Source organism: Adiantum capillus-veneris, chromosome 6 (genome assembly GCF_014529385.1).
Source record: "Adiantum capillus-veneris isolate H3 chromosome 6, ASM1452938v2, whole genome shotgun sequence".
In the NCBI taxonomy this organism is placed as follows: Eukaryota; Viridiplantae; Streptophyta; class Polypodiopsida; order Polypodiales; family Pteridaceae; genus Adiantum; species Adiantum capillus-veneris.
The window spans coordinates 111,316,511-111,342,310 of record NC_140936.1 but is presented as its reverse complement, the minus strand read 5'-3'; positions in this window follow the sequence as shown (position 1 = coordinate 111,342,310).

The following is a 25,800-nucleotide window of genomic DNA, read 5'->3' as shown; positions in this document are numbered from 1 at the left end:
CCTAATTTCCTAGGTCCTCATAGAGATTTCAATAGCTTTTGACATCGTTGCACACCCGCTCCCCTATTTAAGAGGTACTTCCCAGACAGGAAGATGTGGTCTCTCATGGTCAATCTATTTTGATTTTTTTCTCAAAAATTTTATTGATGATACAAGCAAACTTTGCATACCAAAATGCATATCCAATAGAGAAGATGGCAACCCAAAAGACCATGGTATTTGCGAATTCTAGCAAATGCCTTGCATGCCAAGCCACAACCTCTACTTTGTCCCCTTTGGCCAACTTTTTGGGTCAAACCCCTATTTCAGAGTTGTGTGTGAGTGATCTAATGATCATTAGGTAGCCTATAGAGTTATTCTTGAGTATATCTTTTACTAATTAAGTAAACTTCACTTTTATTATTTACGAGGAAAGTCGCCTTTTGAATATCAAGTTCTCTCCCTTTTCTCTTCTTCCTCTCGTAGAATTTATTCAATTTTTTTCCTTCCTTCTTTGGTGCTTTTCTCTTCCTAAGAGATTCCTTTGCCATCAGAGATTTCATTAACATGATCACAAACATGTGAACATGTTAATAATGTTGAGTGATCACTCTTTAAACCACATGATCACATTAAATGTTCACATGACCCTCCTATTGAATTGCAAAAACCACCCAAATTGTTAGTCCCATCAGGCTTTTCCATATATTGGAAGGCCCCACCATGAAAATCTCAAAAGGTTTACTATGCCCTTTTATTGCGTTTTGTAGAGTTTGAGTCCAAAATCGGCTAGCGAGAGAAGAGAGAGGAGGGGGGGGGGGGGGGGCATTTTTTTGTATTTCAAATACTACCACGGGTATAGACACACATATTACCGTAAATATTACTTTGATTATTGTCGTTGTAATTACTACGTCTATTACCAAACCCCAATTTAGCGCTTCAACATTCAAATTTTGGTGTTTCCCTCTATTGTTCTTGTGAATAAAAATTTAAGAACATTGTTTAAAATTTAAAAAAGTGAAAAAATTTGGTACTAAAACATGAAACAATAGATATGTGGGTAAACATGAAACTACATAGAGCATGCTCCATCCTAAAGATATGCATGCGTCGCCATGTAAAGCAAGTGTTGGGTTTCAAGCCCCATGGCCACGTTATGACTGGGCGCTGTCGGGGGATTTGTTTTCGAAAGGTGAGCCGAGAAGGCGCGGGGCCTCTGGCTATGAGAGGTTTGAGGAAGAGAGTTGCAGCAGACACAATCAATGTAGACAAAGCTTAAAACTGTCAACTTGAACAAGATTCTGAAGCTTGATTATCCAAAGCGGACAATTAACAGTACCATTGCTTTAATTAAATGTTAATTGAGGAGTTTAAGCTCCTTAAATCATCTTAATCTGCCTTAATTCAGATGATAATAGAGAAAATAAAACTTCAGCTATCTCGATGATGATAATGTTGAGGTCAATGATGATGATGTTGTTATGCTTTCCCATTTATCTTAATTGGACTGCCAAGCTTGCCTTGATAATATGCCTCGATCTCCTTCATTCTTCCTCTACTACTTTGAGAGAGAGAGAGAGAGAGAGAGAGAGAGAGAGAGAGAGAGAGAGAGAGACCAAGAAAATGATTAATTATGGCTTATGGAAGAGATTAGAGCTTGGGTTATGGCTTCTTTGATTAGAGTTGCTATAGAAGCTTGGATTAGGGTGGGCTATGGAATCTTGGAAAAGAGTAGGCTATGGAAGCTTGGCTTAGGATTAGAATGCTCAAAGCTTATGGCTTCCTTCCGTTGATACAGCAGAGAACAAAAACTTGAATATCTCCTACTCAGTTCAGAATTAGCCCCTATGTGCAAGACCCAAAAATTCTCAAAACAATGTTTCCCTTGTCCCATCGTGTCCCGTTTTTACCAAAAACCTGTTTTACAAAAAGTTTATAGACTAAGACTTTTTCGGCCTCCCTCATGCAGAGGTGTGAAGTCTCTCACACACTTTCCTTTTTACCACTGACCACATGTCTTCCTCTATCCAAGTTGCTTTGCATGTCTTAAGAGCCTTTTCACATGTAAAACCCTTTTCCTCAAGCATGAAGTATGTACGCTTAGGCCTTTATAACCACATAAAACATACACTTTCTGGATCTCCTTGCTTGTTCTGGAGCCTTGGTCACTGCTCAATAAATGTGTAAGCTTCATATGTACTTTTTTTGCTTCCCTTTGCTCTTTTTCCCATCATGGAAGTGGAGCCGCACGACAACGCATGGCCACTTACTTGTATTGTTTGTTTATAATGAGCAATAAGGAGAGTGATAACTTCTTCTCACAAGATCCACCATATGTTGTATCTCCTCTCATCTCCTTCCCTCTCTTGCACTCACTGGATTGGATCCATCAGCAAGCACTGTTAGAGATGAGAAGCCAAACATGGATGTGTGCGCTCCTTGCCGCACTATCGAAGCAAGGGCCTTGCCTAACACTGTGTGCAAGCCATAGACGGCTCCAAGCACACAACTAGCTTAACTAGTAAGCTCAGAAGATGGCAATGGTGTGTCACTCACCGCTCTATTCTCCTGCCGTGGAGGATTCCTCGCCGCGAAGAAGAAGGAGACGCCGCTACATCGCGCTCAACCGCTTCACCGCCGTCGTGTCGCCGCAATGCTCGATCGCTCTCTCTCTCTCTCTCTCTATCTATCTCTCTCTCTCTCTCTCTCTCTCTCTCTCTCTCTCTCTCTCTCTCTCTCTCTCTCTCTCTCTGTCTCGCTCTCTCTCTCTCTCTCTCTCTCTCTCTCACACACACACACACAAGGAGGTGAAGAAGAAGAAGATGGAGATGGAGATGGAGCAAGAGCACTCTTCTATTGCACAAATGAGAGAATGAGTGAATTTTAGGTTTAGTTGGTTTTTATATGAGCTCACCCCATTCACACTTGGGCGCCCATGCTTAGCCAACTAATCCCTTGAATGTCCCAGTTAGAGTGCGCCTCTCATCGGCGATCACTCTTACCCTTTTCTTATTGGACCGACAAGCCCGGTACCTGGACTCTACCAAATAAATAATACAATGTCCACCATAGGTTACAACGTCCGTCTCGTAGGTGATAGGGTGTCCGTGAGCCGTGAGGGTTAACATGCCCCCCTTCTTGATGTAGATTCCGTCCTCGAAAGCTATTGAGTTGAAGCTCGTTGGTCGAGGTGGAAGAGCATTTGAGATGAATGTCCTTAGCCTTCATTAGTCACTGCAAAATCAAACAACATTGCACAGTAATTGCATTTTCATAAGCGATTAAAAAGCATATGCAATTTTAGGCAGACAATTTATTGGTAACAGAATTTTAAACAATTTGTCAGCAATAAGCATTAAATTGCAATGTAATCAAATGCATAAACAGATGTAAAGGTAAAAAATTAAACAAGTCTGGGCTCGCTAATTTAACGGTCGAAAGGCACTAGAGATCGACTATTAATACCATGGGTAAGCTTCTTAATTTTCTCTGGTCAATTAAGTTGTTTAATCGCGAGAGCCAAGTATTTCATGTTCGAGGGCTGACTAGAGGCTATACCTAGAGGACCTTGTAGTTAAGCTACGATAAAAGGAATTTCTCATGAAATCATCGCCTGATTGATTACCTTTTCTTTGACCCCCCAAAGTGTTTTCACAGTGATTCAATTTGATGTGTGTGCTTATTTTGTATGCCTTGGGTTTTTTGCTTTTCAAGGAAAAGCGCCCACACTGGGAACCTCTAGGGCTCTAGTACCATAGGCAATACATGTGAGTGAAGTACCAAATCAAGCTGAGATTTCTCTTCTAGCTTAAGATTTTACAATGTGGCACTTTGATTTTTTGTTTGTTCATTTTCAGCATTTTAATTTTGTAACTTTGGGGGGTCATATAACACTGATACACCTCCCCAGGCTCATCACACTAGTAAACTCCCTTTATAATACTTAAGCGAAAGTTCAATAGGGTCAAGCCCACTAGAAAGCCCTAGTACATTTCACACAATGCTGCCTAAATCGGATTAAGAACCTAAGTAACCATTGATTATTAGGAAGGCATTCCCCATGGTATTAAGAGAAGATCTCTAACACCTAACTTGGTCAAACTAGCTTAGTCGGACTGCTTGATTTTTAAACCTAGACAAGTGATTATGACAAAAAATTACATTGAACTAAATGTTTGATACTAAGCAAATGCGGTGAATATTAGGCTACCAATCACAATTAAAGCAGACAATCATAGATGCCAAAAAGATAAGGGACAATGCTAATGGACAAGAAACACCTGTTTGTGTCGATGCTCGCGCTTGATTTGAAGAGTGAGTCGAGATAAAGATTCCATGAAGGTCCAAATCCTATCAATAGCAACACGCTCTTGTACACACTAGGAAACAAAAGGAATACCTCCAGGAGGCACATTAGTGGGAAAAGGTACCAACACTTATTGAACACAACAAAAAACATAAGGAACCCTAACCTAATTATTTGCACTCCCCCTAGAGAGTCAAGGGAATAAATATTGTAGAGGTTGGGGGGAAACCCTAAGGCTAAACCCCTATCTTCGTCGTCGAGATAAACAAAGTCATCATCCATGAGACCATATGTGCCATCCGTGTAGTCCTGTAAATTTTCTTCTTCATCATAGGTGCCCATGTTTACTAAGAAGGTCACTAGACGCCTATAGTCATCTTGGTCAAAAGGGTAGGCTTGTGCAATGGGAGAAACGCTCTCTACTAACACTACAAGAGGCTATTCATATTAGCGACGCTCAAAAAAAAAAAAATCTCGGCGTCGCTATGAGCGTCGCAAATTTACAAGTAAATTTGCGACGCTCATAGCGACGCCGGCTGGGCTAAAAAAAATAACAGAGAGCGCCCAAAAACTCAGATCTCATATCTGAGTTTTTCGGCGCCCTCAAGCAAGGAGCAGGTAACGCTCTCCCTCTCTCTCTCTCTCTCTCTCTCTCTTTCTCTTTCTTCTCCACACACACACACACACACACACGAGGAGAGGAAGGAGAGCCAGGTATGCTCCTTCCCTCTCCTCACTCTCATGTTCCCTTCCCCTCTCTCTCTCTCTCTCTCTCTCTCTCTCTCTCTCTCTCTCTCACACACACACACACACACATAGTGTTTTTGAGAGAGAGAGAGAGAGAGAGAGAAAGAGTACAAACATAAACAAAAACGCACACACACATACATAAACAAAGAATGCACACACATTGAGAGAGAAAAAGAGAGAGAGAGCATGCATAAACAAAAAACGCACACATTGAGAGAGGAAAAGAGAGAGAGAACATGCATAAACAAAAAACGCACACATTGAGAGAGGAAAAGAGAGAGAAAACATGCATAAACAAAAAAACGCACACACATTGAGAGAGAAACTAATTTAACGTCGTAGGAAACTAATTAAAATTAAAAGACCTAAAGATCTAGCCGACGAGGAGTTGAACTCAAGACCTATTATTCAAGAGGGAAATGGCATAACCAATCTATCATACTTGGCATGGGTGATAGAAAGGTTATACCATTTATCTCTTTTTATTGGCACACACATCCACACACGCGCACACACACAAGAAGAAGAGAGTTATAACGTCGTAGGAAACTATCATAAAAGACATTAAAGATTAGGTTAGATGTAGATTTACGTTAAATTAGATTTAGGTTTATTTAAGTTAAATTAGATTAGATTTAGGTTTATTTTAAGTTAGATTTATGTTTATTTACGCTAGATTTAGATTTACATTATATTAGATTAGATTTAGGTCTCCATAGACTCCGATGCCTGCATGAAGGGGGTGAAGAAAGCCCTCAATGGAATATAGGGTATTGCTGCCTTCACTCATGGTGGGCTCCGTCGATCCAAAAGTACTGGTGAAATGTCTTCAGAAGATAGGGAAGAAGGTGGATCTTCAGGGCGGCAAGAGTCACTACATCCCCGACAATGACCATCTAGACAACCTCTAGTCATTCAACAGCAACTTCAAAGTTAGTAACAAGAGCAAGAACGATCCAAAGGGCCAATTGCTGTCGTCAGATGTGGATGGAGATGAGGCAACGTCACCGCTAGAAGTTAACTCTCACATCTTTAGTGATGAGAATGCCAACTCTTGCCGAGTTATGTGAAAAATTATGTGTTAAATCAGTTTTAAGGTTCTTATAATCCCTGCTAGTTTAGTTCTTTGTTTTTAATATAACGTAATTTACGTTAGATTTAGATTTATGTTATATTAGATTAGACTTAGGTTTATTTAGGTTTACCCACACAGACACACACACACACAAGAAGAAGAGAGTTTTAACGTCGTAGGAAACTATCCCAAAAGACGTTAAAGATTAGGTTAGATGTAGACTTACGTTAAATTAGATTTAGGTTTATTTTTAGTTAGATTTACGTTTATTTAGATTTACGCTTATTTACGTTAGATCGAGTCCACGCAAGAATTACTTACGGTTTAGGGTTTAGAGTTAGACGAACAGTGAAAAGATCTACTGTGAAAAGATGTTAAGATGCTGTGAGGTGCTACAGCTAGAGAAGAGGCAAAGGGGTTTTGTCCACTACATGCAGTATCATGTAGACGTGGGTATGTAGATTTCTTGTACCCACAAATATAGGTATTGACCAATAAAGACGAGATTATAACCCGGTGGTTCTGATCTCCGTGCACCTCTAGACCGAGGTGTGCGGGGATTGGACATGACTAGAGAATGTGAGGTAGAGAGAGAGAGAGAGAGAGAGAGAGAGAGAGAGAGAGAGAGAGAGAGAGAGAGAGAGAGATAAGACGAAGAATGCCAATAGAATATTAAATTTGTTGTCCAGGTTATAAGATTTTTATCCTCATTATGAGTAGTGACGAGGATGTGGGACCGTCCAACCGAAACACCTATCTCTCAACGAGGGTCTTATGTCCTTGTAATCAATGCAAGCATGCTGTGCGACAGACAAGACGTGTTTCTTTGCAGCACGTTCGCGAATTTGGCGAGTTCGATCCATCTATTATAGATCGATTTGTTGCCAATTATAACTCGTCGGACTCTGACGCTGGCCAACAAGCAGCAATCTTGCAACCCAATAGACGTGTTCGCAGGTGCTTTGGTCAAGCAGCATATGTGAGGCCACAAGATGTAGCCTCTGACAGCTCGGGGGATGATCATGCAGAGCACATTCCCAACGAGGCAATGTTTGAGCCCGAGATTGATGAAATGATCGAGACGATCATGGATTCAGAAAGGCTTATCTATGATGATATGAAAAGTGAAGCCGATACGCCATTGTATAATTGAGCACGTATGTCTAGATTGAAAGCACTCCTGGTTCTTCCCAACAAGCAGGCAAAGTTTGGATGGAGTGACACTAGCGTCACAGCGCTTTTCAGGTGATCTATTACAATGTGGGTAATCTACTATGGGACCATCTGAGCGGCAAGAAAGATACTTTGGGAGCCAGAGTTGACCTTAGAAATGTGGATCGTATGGAGCAATATTGGCCGCAAACAGCGTCTGATGGATCGATAAAACTCCCTAAAGCACCATGGATTTTCACAGGACCCCAAGAACGCAAAGTAAAAGAGACCATTCAATCTTTGCGGACCCCCACTGGCGTAATGCATCTTCTTGTTCACATAGTTGATGAGGTGGAAATAGCTGGCACACTTCATTCCAAATGGATGTTCTTCTTAGAACGTTTCATGAAAACGCTTAAGGGATATGTGCGTCAAAAGGCACGTCCGGAGGGTAGCATGGCAGAAGGTTGGTTGGTATCAGAGTCCCTAGTGTACATTGGAGAGTCGCTAGACGGATTTGATAAAGCCCGGGACACGCTATGGCGAACCATAGATGATGAGCGCATATCTGGGATTGTCATGTGCAATCTCGGTGTTGAGAAGAAGCTGACGGAAGATCTAGAGGCTAAAATCAACCGATTTTGCATGCTTCACAATCCAGTGATGCAAAAGTGGATTTCACAATATGAGGATGCAAAGCAAGAGCGACAAAGGGCACAAATCGAGTGGAGATAGGGAAGACGACCACCGATGCACTATCCGATGGGTCTGGAGAGCCTACCAACATTCATGAGCTTAAGATGGTTGCACAACCAATTGAAAAGCGCACAACAATGCCGTGACGAAGTGACTGAGGAAGAGTGGGAGTACTATCGGGGTTGCGCGACCAAGGTAAGTTTGCAATGTACGACTAGCTAGTGACTTTATTTCTAAATGTTTGAACGGCCACTCATAATCTTTGTTCGTTGTAGTATAAGTCATACACAGCAGCATGGTGTAAAGGTCGACATTTTAGGGTGGAACGGATCGAAAAAAAGCGTTTTACTCAAGATTTTGGAATCATGGCAAAATTTGAACAGTCTAGTCGACGACGTTCCTCTGATGCAGATCTTGTGGTGGCGGAACTCACTTACTTCGGCACGCTACAAGAGATTTTGAGCATCGATTACAGAGGATTTTTTGTCGACTTGTTCGACGTGCAATGGTTCAAGATAATCATGGAGGGTCGCAACGCTACTATGCGTAGAGGAGAGTCTGGTTTTTTTGAGGTGGATTCTACTAAGAAATGGACTGACCTAAGAGACACTTTCGTACTACCCGAGCATTGTGAACAAGTAAGTATGTAAATAGTTAACATCCCCCTTTTACAAGTTATGTGCTTGAAAGCTCTCATGTAAGTTATGTGGCTCTGGCAGGTAATATTTCATCCTACAAAGTCTACATCAAACTGGTGGTACGTCATAGAGGTAGCCCCTCGTAGTGCAAGGACGTATGAAGGCTACCATGTGCCAATCACAACGGCATCAATGGAGGAGATCAGAGAAGATGCTCAATCAGAAGCCGCTGCGGTGGTGCCAAACGAGCATCAAGATGCTACTACTCTATATGGGGTGCATGCAGAGGATCTACAAAATGAAACAGAGGATATGTGTTTAAACGGAGAGAGCTCTATATAGATATAGGAAGTTATGCTGAGTTATGCGAGGATGAGAGAGAGATCTCTTTAAGCCACAAATATTGTATTTGAACAATTTTGCTCCGTGTTGTAAAAACTCTGGCTCTCTAAGTACCTTCCATGGTGTATAACGCTCTTTTCTACTCGTGCTCACATCTTTTGATTGAAAATTCTGAGTTTTTGACTTGCCTCTTCTATCACTCAATTCATTGCGTCATTACGTCATTGTATTTAATGGTCTTTGCGTCATTGTCTACTCTATTCATTCAATATTAAGTTTAAATATTCGTGTGTTTAATGCAGGTATGGATGATGAGGAGTTTATTTCTTCTTTGTCACCGCAGCAGAGACAGTGATACGTGGAGCGTCATTGCTCTGGCGCATCATCGCGCATTCCTACTCCATCCGCATCTCACTCTCTTTCGGAGCATTCGGCGCGCTCCGAAGCTTCGGTGTCGACGAGACGATCTTCACACTCGTCTAGACAGCGGCGCTCTAGTGGTGGCGGTGGCGGTTATTGTGGGGATTCCGCCGCCGATGCCTCCACACCGCCTCGTGTTCGAAGAGGCTCTTTACCCTCCCCTTCTTTGCCCGCCCCCACACCAGCCAAAGCATCGCCATCTACGCCAGGTTTTGCGCAGCTGATTGTTCCTAGCAGCTACACACCTCTACCTACTCCGCCAGGAGCCACCCCACTCGACACTCCTTGCTTCGGGGCCCAGACGCCGGTGGAGACACCTGACGTCCGTACCCCCATCGACACGCCGCTAGAGACCCCTGCCGGGACACCCAGGTTCACGCGTCACCGGCCAGAGGGCTTGCCTTACTCCATCGACTTCAGCGGCGGCATCATCATGGATGATGACGGCAAGAAGGTGATCTTGCGCATGCATGGTCTTTGCTCTCAGCTGTTTAGACACTACATACTAAAAAAATGGAGTGAAGTACCAAGTGATTTAAAAGACAGAGTCATCAGCATACTTCATGATGAGTTTCCCGTTCCAACACGGGATCAGCGCTTCAATGAAGACCTGATGAAGATTCGAATGCGCGAATACTGCAAACACAAGCGTTCCGAAGTGCAAAAAGCAATCAAGCATGGGTGGAACAGGCCAGATTGGCTGGCCAAAGAAGATTGGAAGAATGCGAAGAAAGTAGCGCGCGAGAATCCCGACAAGTGGAAGCAACAAAAGGATGCAGCCAGAGCGCGAGTAGAGGCAGGGAGCTCGCACCACTTGGGGAGCGGTGGATGGGCATCATTTGAGGCTGATTTTGTAAGTGTTTTCGCATTGCTCTTTATGTTCGATAGTTTAGGGTTTATGAGTTTTTTAATTCTAACATAATGAAATCTTTGTATGTTTTGACAGTGGTCGATGACACGACGTGATCCCACACCGTACGAGCGCGAGTACGCAGACAGGAAGGGCTTAAACGCCCTGATGGACATTCTCAGTTCTCGCGGCGGCATGGTTAGTATTAGGGTTTACTCTTTTCTATTTTTTGTATTGTTTTATAAATGTCGTTATATGTTTATACTTACTGAAAGCTGTCTTATTGTCTATTTTTGCAGAATCCGACAGATACGCCGCTTGGACGCGATGAGACGTCTGACTAGACGACGTCAGTTTAGCCGTAGCTAGATAGCATTAGTTTAGGGTTTCTTATAGCTTATGTATCATGAGACGGATTTTATACGTCTTTTTGAACCATGTATATTATTACATTTTTCACCGCAGTTCATTTTGCCAATCAATTCTTTATGCCTATGATGTTGTACAATTGTCATTATTACATTTGCCAATCAATTCATTTTGCCTATGATGTGTACAATTGTCAATTTTACGCTTGTCAATTTTGCAAACAATGCGTCTTGTGGGTGACTATTTTGGGTCTATTATCTACCCTTGCACTTTTTTTAAAAAGTGAATCAAGTACAATATGGTTGATGGGTGGCAGGGCATTCAATGCCCTGTCACCAAAAAAACATTCTCTCGGGCGTCGCTATAACCGTCGCTATTTATGGCTCTGGAGCGTCGCTATAGACTTCTGTGTAAACATCGCTATAACCATCGCTATGACCATCGCTATGAGCGTCTCTATATAGCGACGCTCTCATAGCAACGGTTTTAGCGACGCCGGGGGTTATAAAAACCCAGTGTATTTCCGTCGCTAACAGCGTCACAAGAGCACACAACCTCTTGTAGTGTAAGTATGGATCAGACGTGGTCAAGAGACGTATCAGCCATTCTAACTCCTCAAAATTCCTCTCACATGCTAGCGTACCTATCAAATCCCATTCACATGCAAGCATTGGAAAGACCATGTGAAATATTTGTGAAAAGTAACGAGGGTACCTCTCACCCAAGGCAGGAGTGGATGACTCTAGCGTACTAGCCATATCTGTACACGCAAATAGATGATGGTCAGAGTGCAAATATTACAAGGGTCGTGTTCTTGTGCATAATTTGTTTTTATGATTTGCGTTATGGCTCTTGCTCTTTTACTTTTTTATCTTGTTTTTGTGAGTATAAGGCTTTATATATACATTCCCTAAGATTGGAGATTAAGAGGTCAGGGAGAAAGGTTGAGAGGGAAGCAAGTGAATAATGGATGTCCACAAACACTCCCCCCTTCCTTGGGTAGATCATACCGTTTGAAATGATGTCATCACCCTTTGAAACCAATTGTTCCAGTTGGTAATAGGTGAGGAATTTTGCCAGTAGTTTTCTATTACCCTAGGTGCCTCTTCAAGTTGCAAGGGTGGCAAGGTACTCTCCCAGGATCGAACTTGAAGTGGTTCATTAGGTGATTCTTGAACACTGGGAGGTGTGGATTCTTTTGTAGCTTCATGGAGGTCCACTACTATAGATGGAGGTTGTGTAGAAGCTTTTACCTCTATGGATGTATTACATGAGGAGCTAGAAGCTTCATGGAACTCCCCCCTTCCTGAGCTAGGTGGAATAAATTGGTTTTGCCTTGGAGCCCAAACTAGCTCTGGACTAGGTGTGTAGCATTCTGTGATCTTTCCCTTCCCACGATCATTGATTCGTTTTGGAGCTACGGGATTGGGCTCACATGGGTCAGGTGATAGGTAAGAGCACAATCTACGTTTTGGCACCCAGATTTGATCATTTCTTTGGTAGTAGCCTTGGGCTTCCAATAGTCGTTTAGGGATCCATCGCAACATTTTCTTACTTTTCTTGGAGCGAGTGGTACGTTTCTTACAAGGCTTCTATTTTTTAGCACTAGCTATGGTCACTAAAGAAGCTTTAGGGACCCACTTGTATGTTTTCTTCGTTACATTAGGATGAGTCTTGTCAGAAGCTATATGCATTGCTTGTAGCATATTTAAGGGTACAGGCATTTCATCCCCCTCAGGTGTTACCCAGGTCGTCCCCCTATTTCCCCAAGTGTCTATGGTTGCTGCTAGGTGGACCCAATCCACATTGTCCGACTCAGTCATCCCAGGTAGGATATCCATATAAGGAGATTTCTTCCCAATATCCGTGTCTTCGTTACACGTGTAACAATACTGTAATGGAGCTGAGTGAATTGTTGTGTCTGATCGATTATCAATGATGAATTTATTTCCTAGAGGATGCGTTCGACCACTTGAAAGATCAACTCGAATGACAGAGTCTTGGAACTGTAAGTAGACGTGGTTTTTGGACCAGTCATGCACCGTTTTTGCTTCCCTCATGAATGGACACCCTAAGATCATCTCAAATGACATAGGATGCTTGGAAAAATCCATAACAATGAAAGTCTGCCTTACCTTGTGTCCCAAGACCTTGATTTTGAGATCCTTTAGCATTCCAATAGGCGTAACAATAGATCCATTAGCCATTTTTACCACTACGCTTGTGGCTTCAAGGTGAGGTCGCCCCATAGACTCCCAACAACTCTTTGTCACCATGCTGACTCCCGCACCACCGTCAAGGACCCCCTTTACAGTTAATCCTTTAGTAGTGATTGGTAGAGTAGCATTAGATTCATCACCTTCAAAGTATTGCCCCAACTTGTTAACGGGTACTTCAATTACAGATTCATGTCCCGCTAGGTCAGATGGTGGTGCTAAATGTTCCTCATCATTCATTACCGAGTCAGGTTTGTTCATATGTGCAAATTGTGGTAATCCGGCCTGTAATTCTCCATTGAGGAAGGCTCAAAGAGCTGAGACTAGCTCGGGGTCTTTATATAGGTGGGACATGATGGTGGTTCTAACTTCTGAAGACATGAAATCCATCAATTTGGCAACATTTAATGGCATCTTGTGGGATGTAGGACCCTGACAAGAGAATGTTGAAGATGGAATCTCCACTTCCTCAAGGGGGTCGGGCATTCCCTCACCAAACATTCTCTCTAGAAGGAAAGGTGTGTGTCCACTTTCAGATGTCCTACCCTCACTCTCTTCCCGAATGATACTGGGTATAGCTAACGGCCTGTAGTTCTTGTGAGGTTGAACTTGTGTGGGAAACACTGTGTCCGACATCTGGATATGTTTGGGTTCAGGTTCTAATGTTCGTTGAGTTTCTTCCACCAAACCCCTCAGTTGTTGGACTCGTTCAATTTCCACTGTTGGGTTTGGATAGGTTCCAATCTTTCTCTTGCAATCCTCATTTTTTGTCTCTCGTGGCTTATCTTGGGGGTTCGCAACTGGGTGGTTTAACTTTGAATACTCTTTTGGTGTTCGTCGTAATTCCCTCTCGTGATCCTCCTCACTGGCTTTTTCCTTTGTAGTAACAGTTTTGGTCTCAGTGGTCTCTATCGAATCTGAGTCATCCTCAGGGTCATTCATATACACGGGATCCTCTCATGTCCCTATGTTTGTCTTTGAACTAGGTTTTGAGCTAGAAGCATTAAGGGATTTCTTTCTTCCTGGTTTCTTCTTTCTCGCTCGGCCAATGGATGCAGCATCTCTCTCTTTGAGGATGTAATTTTGCTTTGGAGCATCGACCGTGTGAGTGCATTCACTGGTGCTATGTTTATAGTTGGTGGTGTCCCATCAACAATCTCTATTATGTTCAATGGTGTGATTTTCGGTGCGTTTGGATTGTTAGGACACTGTGCGATCAAATGATCTATGCCACAACGATTACAAGTGAGTATTGGCATTGCCAATGCACTCCCTTGACTTTTTTGCATTAGTGCAGCATTCTTTTGCATTCTAATGGGGCACTCAGCTACTGGATGTGGTCCACCACATTCGTAGCACTGAAGAGGTGGTCTCCTGGCAAAACTATTAATGTTTTGGCCTCTTGCTGCTAGCGCAGTAGCTTGATATACCGGTTTGATTTGTCCCCAATGGTCTTCCATATAGTACATGGAACACTCCTCAAGCATGTCGACTCCATAGGTGATACTAGAGTCTATGTCCTCTTCGCAATCTACATAAGTACTAGATGACTCGCAACCTATTTGGTTCATAGGTGTAACTCTTGGATGAGGGGGTTGCGGTCCTAGCACTGGAGGTGGCAACGGTGTGGTTTGGACCACATTTTGGGTTCTAGGGACCATGTGCTGTAATGGCAACTGTTGCTCCATGGGTGGGGTAGGCATCAATGCAGGAACTCGAGGTGAGTCTGCCCAAGCTATAGGCGGTCTATTTTCCATGATGCGTTTAAGCATTAGGCAATCCTTCGCTTGATGGCCATACCTACCACACGCGTTACAAGTCCCGTTAAACTTTACTCTGAAAGTAGGGCATTCACTCGTAGTATGTGGGCCCAAGCAGATTGAGCACCATTGTTGCTCCCTTCTTGGATACATATGAGTGTTTTGTGGAGCACGATTACCCCTAAGTCTTTCTTGGATGGCCTTGGTGAGATCTGCCAAAGTCATCTCAGATATCGTTTGCTCTTTCACGATTGGCTTTATCTTCATTGGCTCATGCCCTGACGCTTGCGAGGTACTAGACTTCGGCTCAGCAGACACTCTTTCTCCTGCAATCATTAAATTATCCTCCAATTGGATTGCATTCATGGTGACTGCTTCCCAAGTAGTGATACCTCTAATGACTAGGCCATTATAAATACTTTCATGTCGTAGTCCCCTAATGAATCTATCGAGCAATTGGCTGTTGTTGAATCGCTCGTTTGGATTGCATCGAGAATTCAAATTCTTTAGGCGACTAATGAAGTCTCTCACGGATTCACCTTCTTCTCGTTGGGCTTTCTGGAGCTAAGAGGCTACACCCCAAAGTACTCCCTCTCGTATGTATTCTTTTAAGAACAGTCTCCTAAGAGTAGAGTAGATCATTTTCTCTTCTACTCTTAAGGTTCTATACCAATCTCCAGCCTTTCCGCTTAGGGTCAAACTCAAAGCCTTACACTTATGTAGCTCATTGTGCTCTTCCAAGGAATCGCACACATGTTCAAAGACTTCCATATGCTTTCTAGCATCTCCGTCTCCATTGAATTTCTGTGTGAGCTTAGCTACTTGAACTGCCTTGCTCCTAGGCTCTCTATCAGGTGCACTACGCATGTTTTCCGCAATAGAGCGACCGATAGTTTGAGCAAATGCTGCCAAATCTCCTATTTGAGCAGGTATAATGGGTGTATGTGCTCCTGGAACCACATGTGAGATGGGAGTTGGCCTTGGCATTGGCATACGCGCAGCTCTTGGGTCCCATATTTCGTATGGTGGTGTACCATACAGTGGTCCAAATTTTACAGACGTGGCCCTAGGCATAGGGGGTGCCTGATATGGCATGTTATTATTAAATGGCATGGCTCCACTTGTATAAGAGCTTGGATAATGCCATTGTGGATTGTAAGCTCTTGGAATAATCGGAGGTGTAGGAGCTACATGAGGCTGAGGTACGACAGGTGCACATGATTGATACATACATGTAGGTATAGTTGGGGGCACTGTGCTACTAGGCATCGGCGCAGTATTAACAAATGAACTCCATGGTGTACTTCTTGTCATGCTCACCACTGGGATATGCATGGTAGCCGTAGTGTCATTAAGAGAAAGATGAGCTAGATCTGGGAAGGTAAAGCTGCCACTTGTGGGCTCAGACTGTACTGAGGCTCCTGGCAAAACAACATATGGAGGATCAATGGGGCTCACTGAGGGAGTCTCCATTTGTGATAGGGTTGGTTGGTTGGCCTTTCCCTTATCCAAGAATCTCATTAGGCCTGTTGAAGGCATGTTGATCCCTGTGTTCCGTCTTTCTAACTCGACAATCCTATGGAGGACATCACAGACTTTCTGTTGTTGCTCATCTATGCTAGTAGCACCCGATGTGGATTATAGAACATCTAACCAACCCACATGATAGGTGTGTCTTGTGTACCGATCAGTTAAAGCTTCTGTTTGTAGGTCATACTCCCAATTTTCGTTTAGGAATATCCCATCTAGGCCTGGCGTGCTGGAGGTTTCCCTCGAAGTGGAAGCATTATTGCTCCCCATCGCTTGCCCCTCCGTGACTGCTACCTTGGGAGCACTCGTTTGCTCGGCTGGCATGATTGTTGTCATAGGAGCCTTTGCTTTCAGGGCTCGACTTTGTTCTAGGCTTCGTAGGTTCTCAATTTCCCTCTCCCTTGTTGCTTGCATATAGCGTTCGATCTCTTGTACTTCGGCAAGACTCCTACCATCGGGTACTAAAACCTCAGAGGGAGATAGTCCTAAAGGATCAGGAGGTGCAGTGGATGGAACATTCACATGCACACTCTCAAGAAGCATAGGGTCTATTTTAGGCATGAATGACAAATTTACTTCCCCACTCCCTTCATTTATTTCATTAACCGCATGTTCGGAGCGAGTAGCTCTACTAAGGGTCTCTTTTAAGCGGCTAAACACGTTGGACCCGGGCCGTGGGCCCATGGCATGCATGTCTTGACTTGAACTATCAGGGTTTGGTGTAGGATACCCCTCCATGACTTCGTAGTCAGAGGAAGAATCACTAGACGCGATATGAGGATCTTGGGTCGCGCTACCTTGAGTCCCTGTCGAAGGTCCAGAACCTAGGGTGAAGGAATAATGGGTGCCCGCGAAATGGAGGCACTACCAATATGCTCGTGCTCTAACACTCGTCCAGAGCATAGGTTCATATGACTTGGATCCCCTAGAAGTGTCAGTGAGTGCCCGTGAAGGCTGCTCACCTAGTAATTTTGGGTGTTTTGCAACCCGAGTCTTTTCTTATTTATTTATTTTTTGATTTTTTGGTCCTTTTTTTCTGACCCAGCTATAGAATAGAACGTATGATAGCTCAAAATGAGCGTCTCGGTCAGAGGGACGTGCCGTGCTTTATAGCCCTCCGTTTGGTCACTTTATGACCTCGGAATCCCTAAAACCGTCAATTTCTAGTAGGGAACTAGGCCCAAATTAGAAAGTCTAAGGGTGCAAGTGGGAAGAGAAGGGAGGAGAGTGGAGGACTTGCCCCACATGCTCTCATTCCCTCTTGAGGGGGTAGGGTATATATATAAGAGTGAGTCTAGTATATATCATAAGACTGAGGACTGAGGCCTGGGCCTGGGCTCGGGCTCCCGATGAAAATTTTAGTGTGGCCCCCCAGTCACTCACGCTTAAATATTTTTGGTTTTTTTTTTTATTAATTTTTTTCTAGGCTTTTTTTTTTTTTAAAGGCGACGACCGCGCGCGGTTTAGGTGACCCTTTCTTGGCCACACACACTGTCAACACCTACCTAACCTCTCTGTGAACAGCTCACAGACAACTCACTACCTTATCTACTTACTAACAGTGCTGCTAACCACTAACTAATCTGTTAACCACTCTGCTAACTACTTACTGACAGTGGGCTAACTGTCCACCTACTTCCTCTCTCACTACCTTGCTGTGCAAAGACTGTGTGCAGGCAAACCTTGACAGAAAACTGTGTACAGACTGTGTGCAAACAGAAATTGCTAACTGCCTTCCTACTTATTCATTCACTTCGAACAAGCTAACGACTACTAACCGTGCAAAGACTGTGTGCAAACAGAAAACACAACATTATGCAGAAATCACAGAACTTGCAGACAATACAAAAATTAACAACTTGCAGAAAAATAACTCATTCCTCTTCCTCTTCCTCTTCTTTCCTACTACAAACAACTCATAGGAGAAGCACAAAGTGCCTCTTGGGCTTAGTGCAGGGCGATTCCCCGGCAGCGGCGCCAAAAATGTGCGCTCCTTGCTGCACTGTCAAAGCAAGGGCCTTGCCTAACACTGTGTGCGAGCCATAGACGGCTCCAAGCACACAACTAGCTTAACTAGTAAGCTCAAAAGAGGGCAATGGTGTGTCACTCACCGCTCTATGCTCCTGTCGTGGAGGATTCCTCGCCGCGAAGAAGAAGGAGACGCCGCTACGTCGCGCTCAACCGCTTCACCGCCGTCGTGCCGCCGCAATGCTCGATCGCTCTCTCTCTCTCTCTCTCTCTCTCTCTCTCTCTCTCTCTCTCTCTCTCTCACATACACACACACAAGGAGGTGAAGAAGAAGAAGATGGAGATGGAGATGGAGCAAGAGCACTCTTCTATTGCACAAATGAGAGAATGAGTGAATTTTAGGTTTAGTTGGCTTTTATATGAGCTCACCCCATTCACACTTGGGCGCCCATGCTTAGCCACCTAATCCCTTGAATGTCCCAGTTAGAGTGCGCCTCTCATCGGCGATCACTCTTACCCTTTTCCTATTGGACCGACATGCCCGGTACCTGACTCTACCAAATAAATAATACAATGTCCACCGTAGGTTACAACGTCCGTCTCGTAGGTGATAGGGTGTCCGTGAGCCGTGAGGGTTAACAAGATGACAGCTTCTATCAAGGCATGGGCATAATACCGTGAAGTGTTCCCACATTTTACCAGATGGTAGCACCTACGTTAGTTTCTTCAAGCACTATCTTGCAACAATGTGCACGTGGCCTACACTTTTGCAAGAATCTTTCTCATTCTCTTTCTTATCGTGGATATTTTTCCTTTTATTACTTTCTTTATTACCAATTCTACTACCGCACACACATTTCACCTAAGTGACTTGATCCATGCTCTCTTCACATATTCTAAAAGGCTTTATGTAGTGGTTGCAAAGTGCTCTCTTGTCATCAAAACGTGATGAGCAAGGAGCACAATAAAGAATCTCTTGTTCAAAGAACACTTGCACTACGCACAATACAAAATGCTAGCTCCACTTGCATCCATAACGCTTCTTAATAGCAACGATTCTTAGAAAAATGCAAAGTATTTGTTATTTTTCATAAATAATTTTTCCAAAAAATTATAGATATTTTGTTATCAATTAAATTAATCACTCCCACTTGATTAACATAATTTAACATCCTTCACAACATTAGAGAGAGAAAGAGGAGGGAGCGAGAGATGAATGGATGACACATTCATGCGGAGCATGCATATCTTCTTGGATTGCTAATCAAAGCTTTGGATAGCAAGTTATGGCTAGTTGTCGGATCTATGCCTACTTGCCCGCATTGGAGGACGCAAAATCTCACATTTTTTTGGCTTCAATAAGGTTTTGGAAGGTGGATAACATCATGTGAAGATAGCACAAATCGATGGTTTGTCAATCAGATGCTCGGTTAGCAAGATACCGCGGGATGAAGCTGGGAGCTAATGTTAACGAGGAGAGTGGCATATGATTTTTCTATTTTTTCATGACATTGGTTCGCGGCCTTGGGAATCTTGAAAGACAACATGGATCGGAGAGCTCAATGTTTGGGTCATCAACTCTCGGTGATATTTTACTTCTCCAAAAATTGGGTGTTGAAGCAGGTGCTTGCAGAGAGTTGAAAATGGACCTTCAAAGGGATGTTTTTAATGAATTCTGGGGGGTTTTGGGAGACTTCAAAGGGTGGAGATTTCACAAGCTTCCACCTGGCCCAATGTTAAATCCACATGCACAAGGAGGACCGAACGCCATGGGGTATAAAGGCTAAACCGTAGCCCATTAGTGAGAGTGTCCAAGAGAGAGGGAGTGCGCTCCACCTCTCGTGGGCTATGGCGATGAGCTCTGGATCTGCGCGATGGTGCACTGGGTGTTGCGTGTGTTAAGGTTGATGGCGTAGGGGTGTCGTGAATGCGGTTTTGGTAGGCAGAGGTGGTGCCTCTAGGTGGTTTGGGCTGGTAATTGGTGACATGGAAGGGACGAGGACCATTCCCACGTCCCCTTAGGAAGCCCCCTTTTGGAGATAAGGTCAAGCATACCCCCCCCCCCCCCCCCCCTCCCCACTAGCGACCTCGCTAGTGCAAGGGAGGAGGGGATTAGTCTTGTGGGGGGGGGGAGAGAGAGAGCTGGTCAAAAGAGACAAACAAAGGGGCAAGAGAGGTGGTCCTCCAAGTGATAGAGACAAGGGATGAGTCCAAGGGCAACCAAGAAAGAAAAGGGGTGGGAAAAATGGTCAAAGAGTAGATCAAAGAAGTAGTGTAAGGCTAAGCCTCCCAAAGAGAAAAACTAAAGGAGGAAAAACATATATAAAAATTCCTAGGGGCACTAGTGCACCCCCTCTCAAGCACAAGAAAAGAGGAGTTAGAAAGCAGATGAAGCCAAAGGTGGATACCATTCCAAAATTTGCTAAAGAGGAATGCAAGGTGGACCAATAAAAAGCAAGTTTCCCAAATTGAAAGGGGCACCCAGGGTATATAAACGGTTTTTTAGCCATTTTTCATGCCAGAGTAGGCTTCTTGGTGGGGCCTTGTGCCGGTGAGCTTGTAGAGAGCCAAGATAGAGAGAGAGAGAGAGAGAGAGAGAGAGAGAGAGAGAGAGAGAGAGAGAGAGAGAGATGTGTGTGTGTGTGTGTGTGTGTGTGTGTGTGTGTGTGTGTGTGTGTGTGTGTGTGTGTGTGTGTGTGTGTGTGTGTGAGAGAGAGAGAGAGAGAGAGAGTTCTTGGGTGAGCTTTTTTGTGCAAAGGTGTGTGCTTGCAAAGTCCCAAGTGTGTGTTTCTTGATCGACGACCATGTGGGTGCATCGTTTGATGTAAATGAGTTGTACAAAGTGTTTGATTAGTGGTGAAGTCTCCATTGTGTTTCTCTCGCATCGTTCCCCCTAACCCTCCTTCTCCAGTTCTTCTTCTTGTGTGTGCGGTGCCGATGCCAATGCGTGTGCCCCCCAGGCCACTTCTTGTGTTTGGAATGGAACAAAGAGTGTGGTACTTTAGTGTGCGATAGTGGTGTGTGGTGTGAAACAAGAACTGAAATGTGTGGTTAGTTGTTGTGTGCACATTTGTGCATCGGTGTGTGTGCAAGCGGTGGCTTGCTAGTGTGTGTCGTGAGTTTCAAAGGTGAACTCTAATGGATTGGGGTGTTGTGTATTCCGGCTATAGAGAGGAAGTCTTTTTTGTGCTGGGTATGTTCCCCCATTCCCCCTCTCCATCTTTTGGTTCCCCCACGGAGGAGCACATTGATTCCTCCCCGATGTTGAGTTCGTGATTCAAGATGTGGCAGAGTGTTGGTCCCATTTTCCATGGTGATGAAGATGTGGACGAGTGGCTTGTAGATTTTGAGCTTCTTATGCTCTCATTGCACATGCAAAGTGATGAAGAAAAGGTCCAAACAGTGCTATTGGTGCTACAACAAAGGCATGGTTCAATGGTCTAGAGTCTATGGATAAGCAAGATTGGGCTAGTTTTTAAGGGAATTTTGGGTGCCGGTTTCATAAAGTGGTGTCGGTTGTTGCTGAAGAGGATGCAAAGATCAAGGGGATACGACAAGAAGTAAGCAAAAAATTTGATTCTTTTGTCGATAAGTTCAAAGCAAGCTGGAAGGATTTGGTTGTTGTCACCGGAGTGGTCAATGCGGATTGCTTCAAGCTAGAGAAGTTCCTAGCTTTCCTGCATCTTGGTGTTGTAGAAAAGGTTGATTATTAAGATCTGGGAAGCTATGATGAGGTTGTGAGAGTTGCCAGGGTAAAGATCAGGAAAGTGAAGAGAAGACTGGAGTTAGGCTTGTTGAAGCCTATGGATTATGTTCCTGTGACGACGGCTAGGTGTTCCGTGGACCAATCAAGGATGCTGCCAAATATGCAGAGGGTGAAGCCTATCAAGGTAAGGCCTTTAGTTGATTATGCTCCTTGGGAGTTACCTGTTTGTTGTGAGATGCCTATGTCGATTGTGGAGGAGCTTGTCAATGAAGAGGAGCCTTTGGTCAAGGAGAACTTGTTTGCAAAGGAGTTGGCAGATGCCAAATACCCAAAGCAACTTAAAGAAATAGGGCCTATTCTTATGGAGTTCTTGTACAAAAGGGTGGCAGAGTATGGCCAATTTGTGGGTTCCAGAATCTTGGAATTGGATGATAAAAGTGGGCAAGATGATGGTCCAGCTCGTATAGAGAAAAGATAAGATGAATATGTTGATACCGAATCCACTTATGGTGATGATGGTGAGAGCATCAGCTCCAGCTTTTGGGTGACGAGTAAAGAGAGTAGCCCCGATGATGGATCCACATTCTGTGGTGAGGAGATGGATTATGAGGAGCCTCTGCTAGTGAAGGTAAGGTTACCTTAGTATGCGCATAAAGATGTGGTGGTGACCACTACAAATGAAGAGCAGGTAAGAGTGTCAAAGTTTGGGAATGAAGATATGCAGGTGAGGGTAATATGAGACACCATGTTGATGACAATGCTCGTCAAGGTATCGGTGGAATATGCTTTGGTTGTACAGCAGGTGCAGGGGTTTTCCAAGAGGGAGAGATTTGTTGTGGATATGGAAAGGGGACATGTCACAGAAATGGATCGGCAAGAGATGCCGGTGGAGCCATAGGGCTCTTTTTTATTGGATGGCCTCAAGGATGCCATAGGTATAGAATGCAAGGAGGATTGAGTGTAGATGGATGATACCTTGGGTACATGTTCTTTTGGATAGGTATGCTTGGATGATGAGTATGATTGGCAATTTCATGACCTAGTGGGTGAGATGGACGGAGAAGCACATGTGCTGGTTGGGAAAGCTTTGGCTAGGATATAGGTGATGACAGGGCTAGACCCTCCATACGTGGAGACTTCTTTGGGAGAGCAAGAGTAGGAAAGAGGAGTTAGAGAGCAGATGAAGCCAAAGGCGGTTTCCCCTCCCAAAGTTTTTAAAGAAGGATGCAAGGTGGACCAATCAGAGCCGATCTACCCAAAATGAAAGGGGAACCCCTATATAAGCCATCTTTTAGCCATTTTTCATGATTTTTGCCACAATAGGCTTCTTGCTAGGGCCTTGAGTTGGTGAGCCTATAGAGATCCAAGATAGAGTGTATGTGTGTGTGTGTGTGTGTGTGTGAGTTCTTGGGTGAGCCTTTTTGTGTAGAGGTGTGTGCCTACAAAGCCCCAAGTGTGTGTTTTCTTCCCCAACGACCATGTGGGTGCGCCGTTTGATGTAAATGAGTTGTACAAAGTGTTTGAGCAGTGGTGAAGCCTTCATTGTGTTTCTCTAGCATCGTTCCCCCTTCCCCTCCTTCTCCACTTCTTCTGCTTGTGTGTACGGTGCCAATGAGGATGTGTGTGTCCTCGGAGACCCTTCTTGTGTGTGGAATGGAAGTGAGAGTGTGGTTTAGTGTGCGGTAGCGGTGTGTGGTATGAAACGAGTAGTGAAATGCATGGTTAGCTGCCTTGTGCGCATTTGTGCATTGGTATGTGTACGGGTGGTGGTCTCCTAGTGTGTGTCGTGAGTTTCAAAGGTGAACTCTAGTGGATTGGGGTGTTGTGTATGCCTTGGGCTATAGAGAGGCAGTCTTTTTTGTGCAGGGTGTGTTCTCCCATTCCCCCTCTCCAATGCATGTGGAAGAGATCTCCAAGTAGAGCTAGTGGGATGGTCAGCATGCGCCATGCCTTTGCCCAATAGCGCTTGTCGTGGTCTTTTGGCCTTGCATGCCAGAGCACCACAACCCAACATAGACCAACGAGGAACCTCCTCAAGCAAGGGGTGGGTGGTTCTCTCATCTACTTAAAGCTTTTTTGAGGATGCCAAATCCCTTCGTTCTCCACGTGATTCAAAGCAATGCGCCTTAAGCAAGGGATTGTCCATTTGCACTTGGCTTAAGGACAAGGGAGTTTGTCCTTGAGCCATCGATCACATTCAAGGCCATTTGGCGGGCCGCAATCATCCCAGTCATCCTGCACACGTGTGAAAATGTATTAAGATTAATTCCAAATGTTACAGTAAATTAAAAACAATCTCTTTTTTTTTTATCCATGTGTCCTATAGTAAGAATAGCTACTTGACTAGATGGCTAGATTTTCAATAGCAAGTGGTACAAAAGGAAGAAAAGATTAGAAAAAAATCTATAAAATTAGTAGAAATAAACATGTTCTCTTTACACTAAATAGTTACTAGAGTAGATGGCTAGATTTTCAATAGTAAGTGGTACAAAAGGAAAAAAATATTAGAAAAAAAACACCAAAATTAGTACAAATAAACATGTGCTCTATACACTAAATAGTTATTAGAGTAGATGGATAAATTTTCAATAGTATGTTAGTACAAAAGAACCTTAATTATTAATTTAAGAAAAAAGATTTATTAAAAAATAAAGAAAATATAGATGGAATATCATACAATCTAAGGGTAGAGGGAGGTGGTTTTTACCCCCCTCCTACCTTGGATGCTTTTGTATCTATTTGAAAATCCCTTGCCGTAATAGTCATGGTAATTTGTGGTGATAATATCCGCAATAATAGCTAGCGCCTAAAAAAGAAAGGGAGAGTAGAGTATGACGCATATTTGCAGCATACTTTGATCAAACTCTCCCCTTCCATTGCACCTACACCCCCAAGATTCTCCCCTATTCTACCTCTCCCCAATCTCTCTCTCTCTCTCTCTCTCTCTCTCTCTCTCTCTCCCCCCCATATTTCTCTCACACACATAGGCACACACAATAGCACACAAACACACACACAAGGACTATTTCACATACACACACACACACAAATTATTTTGGACAACTTTTGAAGGAGTTTTCGTAGAGACGGGCTTATCCCGCACTACTTTGGATGCTCAACCTAATCATCAACACCTCTACAAGTCAAGGTAAACACATACCCCCCCCCCCCCCCCCCCTCCACTATTCTATTCTACTATACACACACACGCGTGCACACACACATAAAGATTAAAACAAAAAGAGATAGAGAAAGTGAACATACCTTGTCCATTTGTCGGTATGATTAAATTAGGATTAGGGTTTATGGTTTTTTGTTGAAGGTTTTTTGAGATAGAGTAGATTAATCTCCCCGCAATTGTTGTAGACTTCAAAAATGGCACTTCAAGTTTTGTAAATGGATATGGTTGTAGATTAGGTTCGTTTAATATTTTGTAAAATAGTTAAAAATTAGAATAGAAAAAAGAAATACCATAGTAGAAAAAAAAAATCAGAGTAGAAAAAAGAAAAATTAGAGTTGAAAAACAAATAGAGTAAAAAAAGAGTACATTGGAGAGAGCGAAGGAGAGGGAGATTAGAGAGAGCAAGATGAATTATAAAAAGAGAATAAAATATAGGTTTAAATAGATATAGTGGAGAGGGAATATGGAGTAGAGAGAGGTAGAGAGAGAGAGAGAGAGAAAGGGATAGAGAGGGTGAGAAAGAGAGAGAGAGAGAGAGAGAGAGAGAGAGAGAGAGAGAGTCCACGCATGTGTGATATATATATATATATATATAGAGAGAGAGAGAGAGAGAGAGAGAGAGAGAGAGAGGGAGAGAAAGACAGAGAAAAGAGTGAGTGAGAGTGGGAGGGATAGAGAGATAGAGAAAGAGAGGGAGATACTGGAAAATAATGAGAGTGTGTGGGAGGGATAGAGAGAGAGAGAGAGAGAGAGAGAGAGAGAGAGAGAGAGAGAGAGAGAGAGAGAGAGAGAGAGAGAGAGAATGAGAAAGACAGAGTGGGAGGGACACAGAAAGAGAAAGAGAGTAGAGGGAGAGAAA